Here is a 10,824-nt window from a genome sequence, read left to right on the forward strand (position 1 = left end):
GACTGCTCTTTGGACTGGAGAAGGAGGGGAAGAGGCATGGGGGAGGGGGAGGGAAATGAGAGGTGGGGAGGAGGTGGAAATTTTTAATAAATAAATTTTAAAAAATCTGATCTTTGAGTAAACACTTTTTCATTGACTCACGAAACACAGAACACCTGACAATGATAGAACGGTACTTGTGTGCATGGCCAACCACTGACTTATCCAACTTGAAGCCCATGCCATGAGAGGGAGCCTACACCTAACACTGCAGGACCCAGAGGCTGGACAGCCCAGGAATTCAGGATAGAAGCAAACATGACTGGAAAAATTTTCAATAAAATGATTAGTAATGTTGTTCTCTTATACTCGTAGGTTGGTGCCCAGCCTAATTGTCATAAGAAAGGCATAATCTAGAAACTCATGGGAGAAGATGCAGAAACACAAAGCCAAACACTTGGAAGCTTCATGGGAACCCCACAGAGAAAGAGAGGATGAATTATAGGTACTAGTGGGATCAAAGACACCATGTAAACATGGAACACAGGGCTAATAGAGGATCACAGACACTAAAGTGATAATCACAGACCCTGTATGATTTTCTGCATATGAGTTATGGTAGTGTATCTGGGTATTATTGTGGATCTCCTAACACTGGGAGTGAGGGAGTTCTCTGATTATTTTACTTGCCCTAGGGACCTTTGTCTTCTACTGGATTGCCTCATCCAGCCCTGTTATGAGTGATTGTGGCAAGTCTAATATAACTTGTGATACCATGTGTGGTTAATATCCCTGGGAGGTCTGATCATATTGAAGGCAAAGAGACGAGTGGAGAATTTGAGGGATAGAGGATGTGGGGGGTTGGGGAGGAGTAGAGGGAAGGAAGACTGTAGTTGGAATGTAATATATGAGAGGAGAGTATAAAAGGAAAATGAATAAGATCTCTTGAGTAAATTGGGAGCATGAAAATCATGGGAGAGGGTAGAAGGTGGGGGAAGGAAGAGAGGGGAGTGGATAAAAATATATAGTTAAATAAAAGGAATGAAATCACTCATGTGCAAGGTCCTATGGTGAATGCCACTCTCAGGATGAAAACAGCATGATCTTCCCTTACATGAAGGACTTTACATCTGTACATAAAACAAACTGTGGATCAAAACTGTTTTGAAACCAGCTATGTACACAGTGAAACATGGGCAGACCCTTCTCCTTTCACTCTTCCTCACTCCACATGGATGACTGGCGTGCAGACTCTCCGTGCCCAGCAGAGTCCAGCTCTACTGACTCCCTGCCAAATTTTACGTCAGTTGTCTCAGCAAAAGACTTAGAAAATTTTTAGTCTAAGAAGTAACTGAATGAGCTCACACTTGTACTGTTTGAATCATGTTTGTTTATTCTTTTTTTTTTTTTTGCTTGTGCTGCAAAGTTTCCACCTCATAAACACACACAAGCAAAGGCAATTCTCTGAGCTTGAATTTCTCATGGTCAGAAAGAAGATGAGAGTTTGTCCCAAGTAACACTGTCAGTATCTTTGTTGCCCCCAGGAAGGCGTGGCTAGAAGGATACCAGGACAGAACTAAGAGGCAACAAGACTGATTTAGGAGATTTTAAATTCTAAGAAGAGAGGAGAGTTGGTGCATGATATTACATTCCTAGGTTAAAATCTAGTATTGATAAACTGAGGTGAAGTTACGTATAGGGAATTAATATATTTTAAGCATTAGAGCTGGGAGTCAGCTGACATTAGCAGTTTCCCAAGTTGACTGTGAGAGAATTTAGGGCAATCAGTCTCAAACGAGCTTGAACATCCCTTTATCTTCGAAGGTTCCAAGTGTGATCTGTTTAATAGACTCCTTTTCTGATTGTATGTCCTGCCAAATGGGTGATAATAGCACAGAGGTAGCTTCTAATGTATCTCAGAGAATGGAGTAAAGGTATGGCTGCAGGAACCAAGGTCTCTGGCTACAAGACTAGATTCTCTCACTGGAGGTCTCATGAGGTAGGGAAAGTCACCCAATAAACAACAACAAAAAAAAACAAGGCAGTCTTTTCACTGTCCACTGTTCTTGTAGAACAAATAGATCCAGTTATAAAGTATGTCCAGTATATATTCCATATATCGGAACTATATAGCTAAATAAAAAGTCATCTACCTGATCACTCACAGATATATGTGCCCATAAGACTGAGATGTAATCATGAGATTATATATACACATCACTTAAGACTATACACTACAGTGCAAGTATTGGGGAGACACCAAGCTACTTCAGCAAAAGTGAGCAACAGCTTCCAGAGTCGATAATCCTGCAGAAATTGTCTGGTCAGGATTAACCTCCATCATATGTTCATTCCTCTAGTGGGTTCACATCTGAAAAACTAGTTGTCACCTACTATAACACTCATAGCCCCTGACAGCAGGCAGCATTGGACTTAGGTAAATCAGTGAATTAGTTAAACATTGAATGTATTTGACCATATGAGAGGATTTTTTTCCTCTATGCAAACACTCCATTTTTGTAGCAGACTCAAAGCATCCAAAAGTTTGGCAGCTCCTGGAATTAGTTTCCATGAATTCTGATGACTGGCTATATTTAATCCACAACCTAAACTATTAACTCCTTTCCTTTATTTTACCATAGTGTATTTCCTTTGGAGACAGACTCAAATTAAATCTTGGCCTGCCCTTGTACCATATGTATCCCAGGATTATAGATATGAGTCTCCATACTGGGAATACCTGAGTGATAACTGATCAATTTCACTTTTCTCTGATTAGTAAGTCATTGATTAAAAAAAAAACTCTGCTGTAGGAGGAGAGGAAAGGTTACTCATTCATACTGAAACAAGATTGGAAGACTGGTCTTTGAACTGACTCGGTTAGAGACCTTACACCTATATTCTCCAAAATTCTCCATCTGTACATTATATATTCTGAGTCCACACTTTGTTGGGGACAGAGTCATCCTCTCTGTGAGCTGAAGACTCTGGTTATTGAAGATCCAGCGGATGGAGATATCAGTGTCAGGTGAAACACAGGTGAAGATCACAGATCTCTGTGATGAGACTTAACCATTAGCGATTTGCACAAAGGGCTGTTCAACAAACTCTGTGAAGAAAGAGAGGAGGATACCAAATGACAGGAGTCCAGAGAGTTAAATGAGCTCTTCTTTGGTTCATACTTAATAAAGCCTCCAGGGGGCAGAGTTTGAAGCTGTGACTATAGACAGATCTTGTGCTTTGGATTTGCCACCCAGGGACTCCATGACCCTGATTCATACACTGTTTCTTGTGACTCAGTTTCTGTGTAATATGACACACAGTGCATGATTATTGCTGGGTACACGAGAAAAGCTTAGTTATGAGCAATGGTCTGTCCTTGGGATGGGAGTGGCTCACATTAGCAGCATCTGTTCCTATTTACTTGCAGAAGAAAATGCCCTAGACTGGACCCATGAAGAGAAGGAAGAACCTAGAGTAGCTGCCTCCACTGTTTCTTCCCTTGGTGCCTTGACTTTCTTCCTGTGAAGTCTCATAAACCCATCAGAACAGTAGGCTAGTGGCTTAGACACCTGTCCACTGAGTCTCAGGAGAAGGAGATATAGAGATGGCTTATATAACTGCAGCTGTCATAGCAGTACACAGCTGGTTCTACACTCCTAGGGATTTGGAGAATCAGTACAGCCTTGTTCCCTGTCAGCTCTAACAGGAAATCAGAACAGATAGTGACAAATATCTCCCCAGTATAACCTAGAGTGCAGCCAGGGGAAGTGTTGGAGTCAGTGCTCCTGTTGCTCTCTGTGAGGACCCCATGGCTCCCTCATCCATTGTCTACTTGACTTGCACAGTCTGTCTTAAAGCTATGTGTATGGCGACAGCCTCAAGAATCTGCACTGAGGCTGCCATCCTTGTGCTGAGTTACCCAGCATACATTCTGCTCTGTGCAGAGATTCTGACCTATTGCTGTTTGTCCACCCGCTATGTTCCCTACAGTAAGTACCCACACCCTATGTTGGGAACACATTGCAGTAGGGAAGAGAGCAGGCACAGCCCAGTTCTGACAGTTTTGTGTACGCAGTAAGATAAGCCCCACACAGCAGCTGAAGGCCACAGAGTCACTTACTGTTCACATGGAATTGCACATAAGCTTTTTCAGTTTTGAAGTCACTTTTCAAAATTTCTAGTGTGTACATTCCTGCATCTTTCTCAGCGATGTCCTGGAGCAGCAGGGATCCGTTGAAGTACACAGTCTCTCTTCTGCTGTACTGACTCCCCCAGATGGTGGTATTCAGTACTCTGCTGCATTTGACAATTTCAAAATATGGGACTCTATATATTGCCCTGTACCAGGTAAAGGCCTGTAGATCTTCTGGAAGATTATGAACTTGGAGAAGAACACTTTCCCCTTCATTAGCATACAGAGGCACTGGTTGGATCATGAGCTGGGAAGAGGTGAGAGGGTTACAGCATGGAAAAGGGGAGCCTGGAAGGGGAAAGAAAAAAGCTGTCACGTGGGGATCACTGTACATGGTAAAAGGATGATGACCTCCATCTTGAGCAGATGGGTTTCCCGCTCACTCTACCTAGAACTGCAGCTGTGTCTATGCTACTTAATGAAGGTCAGCAACATGACCTCCTTCATTCCATGTATGTTCCCAACAGTGTCATTTCCTCAATATGAAACTCTCGCTCTCCCCTCGGGTGTCGTCATGGCTGTTCCCTAACTGCTCCAGTCAGACACTGCTCAGTCATGCACAGTGAGGTTTGAGATGATGTCTCCCTTGAACTCAGCATGACTGGGATTTTCACTTTATAGTTTTTTTTCAGCTTCCATTGTGGCTCCACTCAAACCCCAACATCACACTATACATGCCCTTCTTTCTCTGCCTGCCAGCCCCCAGGACTGGGTCTGGGTGGGAATCTAGGAGCCGTCTGATCTTCAGGGAAAACTTGGGTCTTTAAAAAGGTGTGGGTACCAGACTGGCTGGTTTTATGTCAACTTGACACAAAGGAGAGTCGCTTGAAAGACAAGGCCTCGGTTGAAAATGCCACCAACAGATCTACCTGTGGGCAAGACTATAGTACATTTTCTAAATTGGGACTTGATATGAAAAGGTTGAGACCACTGTAGGCAGTTCCATCCCTGGGCAAGCTGTCCTAGGTGATATAAGAGTGCAGTTTGAGCAAGCCACAAGGAGCAAGCCAGTAGGCAGCACTCCTCCATGTTATCTCTACCAGTTCCTGGATTTCATTTATAACACTCTCAATATGGAGCTAATATATGCCCCATTTTGACATGGATGACCTAAAAATCATTGTTTCTTATCAGTTTTGACAAGAAATAAGAATAGAATACTGGAAAAATATTCCCTTTGGTCACTTTATCCCAGCCTTGGAAAGAAGGCAGGCTTAGACTTTCCCCATTTAGAGACCCAAGAGACTGAGATGATGCTAACATTTTAGGATGATTACATCAAGGTATTCCTTGGTACAGGAGGAGTAAGGCGATGGAAGCTAATCTTTGGTTGTTTGTTTCTACCATGTTTGTCCTGTACTAAGTGCACAAACCTCCACCTGCAGACACAGTGAAGAAAGAAAGGAGGCTAGGCCAATCACGACAGTCCTGTGTATCTAAACCCCACCTAGCACTGAAGAATCATAGTGAATCACTTACTGTTCACGTGGAGTTGTACATGTGCTTCTTCACTTTTCAGATCTGTACTCATAATTCGTAGGGTGTACAATCCAGCATCGTTCTGAGTGACATTGTGAAGCAGCAGGGATCCATCACTGTTCAATGTCTTTCTACCACTGTGTGCAGGCCCCGTCACACTTGAATTCATGTCTGTCGTGATTCGGGCAATCTCATGGTACCTGAACACAGACATTCCTTTGAACCAGGCAAAGCCTCGAAGATTCTCCGGGAGATTGTGAATCAGTAGGCGAACACTTTCCCCTTCAGCAGCAATAGGTGGCACAGATTCAATAGTGGGCTGGGCAGAGGTCGCATGGCGCCCACAGTTCCAAAGGAAATCTAAAAGGGAAGAGGGAGAGCCAAGTAAAGTGGAACTTTTGTGCTTGACTAAGATAAGGCCCTGTGTCATGAACATCTGTGTCCATTGCTCAGCCTATGTTTGTGGGGGAGTGTTTCCTGTCCTGCTTGCTGCAGGTCTGCACACGACCTTCATGTTCTCGGTGTCCACTCCTGTCATTTCCACTATATGGCTCTCTCTCTTCATTTGTCAACAATGTCTTGACTTACTGTCTGCCATCAGATGCATCTCACATTTACAGTGGATGATGTTGGGTTGGTGCCTGCCCAAACTCTTCCCCTACATATGTTGTGTCTTTACTCTCTGACTTTGTTGTTGTGTTTCGCTTGGGGTTGCAGCCAACACTTGAATTTACCTGCTAGTTTTTTTTTTTTATTTCAAGTCCATCATCAGCTGGAGCATCATAAGAACCATGAGTTATCTTATACTTTAAAAAGAAAATGCTGCCTAGAAAAAATTCAAATATGTGTGGAGACTGAACGAATGAATTGATATCCCAGAACCCTGTATGCTCATGGATTTATTTAAGGAACTCAAACATTTGTGAATACAGTATTGGATCATTCCATTTGCTTTGATTCTTTCCACTTATTTACATATTATACTTGTGTTTGAGTAGTGTAAGGCCTATACTAGTGTGGGTGGGTGGGCCAGGACACAGTATTTAAGTGGAAGTAAGAGGACTTCTGTTCATTGCTCTCAGCTTCTCCGACTATAAAGCAAATGCCCATATCCATTGGACCATGTTAGTGGTACACATCAGCTTGATTGTTTTATTTGCCCATCAAACTGAGAACAGCAGTCTTCAGAATATTGTGTTCATGTGTACTAACTGTTTGGAAGAATATTTTCTCCTCCACCCTTACTGTTTAATACTCATCGAGAGCATCTTAATACTGAACCTCTCTCCAAACTGTATCTTCTCCCCTCCAAACACGGAGACTCCTCACCTGTCTTTGTGCCACCCAGGAGACTCTAGACAGCATGTCAGTCCTCTCCTCTCACACACTTTCTCCTATGCAGAGGAGTACAAAGGGGGCCTCCATTGTTTGGTTTGGCTGATCTGTCATCAGTATAGTGTCCAGGATAACTCCCAAGAAATGCTGTCCTTTCCCCATCTGAGCTGAGTCTCTTCCCTGGAAGGACCATCTCCCAGAGTCCCATTGCCTGTGGGTGGGTCTGTGATCAAAACACTGCTCTGTCTCTCCACTTCCATTGCTACACCATGTTCCTTTCCCATTCCATCTTTCTGTTTCTGACCCTTAGAACACAGAGTGAAAGTCAAGGGTAATAATCATCCTTAGGACATGAGGTAATAGCAGCTGACCTTGGAACTGTACTCTGCTATGTTCTGGCTGGTTTTTCAGCACCAAAATGGAAAAGTCTGTACAATTATGTGAAAAAGAAACCAAAACTGGGCACTCAGTCTGTCCTGTGTTTTTTTGTGCTCTAGTAACAAGGAATTTGTTCCCAGCTAGAAGGTGGCAAAACTGTCTTTGAAGTTCCAAAGGGACCAGGTGAGTGATGTTTGGCAAAAAAAAAAACCACAACAACTTTTCTCAATGGAGTCACCATCAGACTGGGTTGTAATTGGGGTCAAAGGCCCAGGATGTGTCAGGAGTCTCACATCTCAGAAGTGACCTGATTCCTGGAAAAAGGTTATGAGCTCCTTCATCTGTGCAAGATTTTCAAGACCATGCTCCCACTTCCTCTGTTTGCTGAGCTGTGCAATGGGTATGCCAGTGTGCTCCATGGCCTTTCTGTGCTGCCTTGTATCTCTATTTAGTTGACTCCCCTTGGATAGTGTGTATTTCCCAAAGGAAACACATAAAGTGAGAAACAGAACGTGTTCTCATGGCAGTGTAGCAAGCACATTAAGCAGCTGGTAGGTCTGAGAATTCTGTGACTCTGATTTCTGGGTCTTTAAAAACAGGAGAGGAGCCAGACTACTAGATAAGTTCCTGGTTCTGGAAAAATACTTTTCTGCCAATTCATTGTGTGTCCTGATAACATCCCTGGTGATCTCCAGGGGAACTACAGCTCATGTCTGGGGAGCTGTCATACATTCTGTAGCCTTTTGCTGGAGGAGAGAATTTCCTGAGCTGGGCACAGAGGACGAACACTTGTCAGAACAAATTATTTCCTGGGTTCCTCTCTTTGGGGACCATGACCTTCATGTAAAATCTTATAAGCCCAACAGGATAGTTGGTAAACAGCCTGGAGACCTGATGGGCTAAACTCCTCTCTCTGAAGGAGGTGGCCAAGGTACGTAGCCCAGCCATGGCTCTCAGAACAGTGCCCTCTTTGGCTCCACACATCACAGACTCTGACTACTAGGGAGCACTGTCCCTGTCATCAGAAAGTCAAAATCCAACACTTATAAAAATCTTCTTATGGATTCCTAGAGTTGAGTCTGAGACAAAGGTGTACAGGCAGAGCATGCTGGGCTCCCATCTCTGTGAGGACCACATGCTTTCCTCAACCAAGGACAATATTAATTCCCTTGGGGTCTTTTGCAAGGAAGCATTCCTGGTTAGAATGCCTAGAGTCTAGACAGAGGCTGACATCCTTGTCTGACTTACCCACCATGCATCCACCTCTGTGCAAAGTGAAGTCAAATGAAGGATTCTAATCTATTGCCATTATTCTATACCGTACATGCCTGTGCCCTGAACTAAATGCTCAGACTCCAACACAGAGGCACAATGCATCTGGACAGTAGGCACAGACCTCTCTCCTGTGTGTGCCCGCTGAAATGACCCTCACCCAGCTCATAGAGTTCACAACGAATCACTTACCGTGAACATGGACGTATGTGAATGTTGTTGATATGATGTTTAAATACTTATCATAGCTTCGTAGGGTATAGAATCCTGTGTCTTTCTGGGTAACCTTTTTAATCAGCAGGGATCCGTTGTAATATATTGTCTCTCTACCGCTGTGCAAAGGCCCAGATGCGCTTAAATTGATGTGCCGTCCATATATTGCAATCACAGCTTTCATATTTGTTAGCCCTTTGAACCAGACTAAGGTTACAGTCTTCTCCGGTAGATTGTCGACAAGAAAAAGAATGTTATCTCCTTTGGCCATCAGGGGTGGCACTGATTCAATGGTCACAGAGGCAGTGATGGACAGGTGCCAGAGGGTTAAAAGGGAGGCTAGAGAGGAATTGAGAAAAACCACCAGTATTAAACTCATCTTCTGGTGTGATTAGGGGTGTGCCCACCCTCCTCTGCAGATATGAGCAACATGACTTCCATTGACAAAGTCTGAGAGTGTTATTAACTCTCTTAGGAATTCTATGCTCACATGTCTGCCCCCTCAGTGGCTCACATCCCTCCTCATATAGAGTATTTGGTGTGAGGAATAAAGCCTCTCTGAACTCTTCCTCTGGAGACTCCTCACTTTCTGATTTTTTTTTCTATCTTCCCATTGTCATTCTAGTCAATCCATGGCTTTACCTTCTGGATATACTGGCATCAGGTCCTCAAGAACTAGAGATTTTTGTTTGTTTGTTTTTTGTTTTTGTATTTGGTCTTGGTAATGGTTTTAGTTATGATTTTTTGAGACAGGTACTCTCTGACCTATAACTTGCTCTATAGACAACATTGGCCTTGAACTCAGAGTTCACCTGCCTCTGTTTCCCAAGTGCTGGAATTACAAGGTCTGAGCCACCAGTGCCCCCATTGAACCATGGATTTGTAAGGGCAGGATTAGTCTGACCTTCTTGACTGGTTCAGCTCCTAGAAAAGACTCAGGCACAAGTGGAGAAAGGAAAGAAGGAAGGAAGAAGGAATGTGTCTCCATGGATTTCTCTTCATAGTTCTGAGGTTTGGAACTTAAAACAATAATTGCATTCAAGTGTGAAATAAATGATTATGGATTTACTTGTGTAAATATGTGTGAGTATTTGTGTAGGCTGGTGTCTCCTTGGGAACATATGAAGATGTATGCAATGAATCTGTGTGTAGGCACATAGGTCAGGGTGTGCATGTGTTGGCACATGCCACAGCACCTATGTGGAGGGCAGGGTAGAGCCTGCAGGAGTCTGTTCTCTCCATCCACTGTGTGGGAGATTAGGATCAGGTTGTCATATCTCCACACACTAAGACATCTTGCTAGTCATCCCTGTTTGATTTTGTTTGGAGGGTTATGCTGTCGTGATTGGGAACAGCTGTCCTCAGAACATTGCTGTCCATGTAATTCGCTATGTAGATGGAGTATTTGAGACTTTTCTCTTACCATCATCATCTCCATTCTCTGAGAGCTTAGGCTTCTGAGCCTATGTTCCTCCCTGTGACTTCTGCCCCATAACTGCAAACAGAAATGTTGAGTCTCATCTTGGGCTCCTGTCCTCTTTAGGAGACTCCAGCCAGCTTCTGAGACCCCCTCCCCACAAAGTCAGAGAGTGGATACTCTTACCTGTGATCAAAAACCCCTGCCAGGGGGTATACCCTTTGCTGAGAAGCACAGAGGCCTCCATCAATCTTCCCAGTTGGTGACCTGCCTCTGAGGAGAAGAGCCTCAACTCCAGCACAGACCTCAGGCTCTGCTGTTCCTCCTTCTAGGCTGAGATTCTTCTCAGACAAGAGCACTTCCTAGAAATCAATGGGTTATGAGAGTGGGGATTGAGTTCAAGGCACTTCTTAATCCCTTCCCCTCTCAGTGTTGTCTTGCGACCCTCTCAGCTTGTTTTTATATTTCTCCACCAAGCAACATTTGTTTAGCAACAGTGATGATAAACATCCCTATGCCCTCAGGAACAATGACTCATCCCAGGGCTGACACCTGC

At 43.8% G+C, this 10,824-nt stretch overlaps 1 pseudogene; it reads right to left on the bottom strand.

Annotated features, from left to right (window-relative positions):
* Positions 1-2,810: 2,810 nt before the first annotated feature.
* On the bottom strand, positions 2,811-10,515 carry LOC121449928 (annotated as a pseudogene).
* Positions 10,516-10,824: the final 309 nt, after the last annotated feature.

The sequence above is a fragment of the Microtus oregoni genome, unplaced genomic scaffold, assembly GCF_018167655.1.
Source record: "Microtus oregoni isolate MIOR12 unplaced genomic scaffold, Mior012 000006F_ref0000085, whole genome shotgun sequence".
In the NCBI taxonomy this organism is placed as follows: domain Eukaryota; kingdom Metazoa; phylum Chordata; class Mammalia; order Rodentia; family Cricetidae; genus Microtus; species Microtus oregoni.